We start from the raw sequence: 373 nt of genomic DNA, 5'->3' as shown, positions 1-373 counted from the left end.
ATATTTATCAATGTTTGCTCTGAAAGGTGAGATTTTTGTTTATTTTAACATCCTGATCATATGATTCCTTTTTTTTATTTTATTATTATTAGCCTAAATAAGCTGACGAAATACACAATTACTGTATCTGTGAAAGCCTGTAAGTTGGCTAATTTACTTTACAACTTCCCTTACAAAAATTAACCATATGGTTTTACTATTAAAATTAATTCATTAATAAATATATTTATTATGTAAAAAATAAATAAAAAACAAAAAAATGGTTACTATAGTTAAACCATGGTAAACACGAATTGACCATGGATTTACTACACTAACCATAGTTTAACCATGGTATTTGTACAACTGTGGTTATACAAATGGTAATCAATAC

Source organism: Sinocyclocheilus anshuiensis, unplaced genomic scaffold, assembly GCF_001515605.1.
Source record: "Sinocyclocheilus anshuiensis isolate Anshui unplaced genomic scaffold, SAMN03320099.WGS_v1.1 scaffold653, whole genome shotgun sequence".
NCBI lineage: Eukaryota > Metazoa > Chordata > Actinopteri > Cypriniformes > Cyprinidae > Sinocyclocheilus > Sinocyclocheilus anshuiensis.
Note: the sequence above shows the minus strand (reverse complement) of the source record.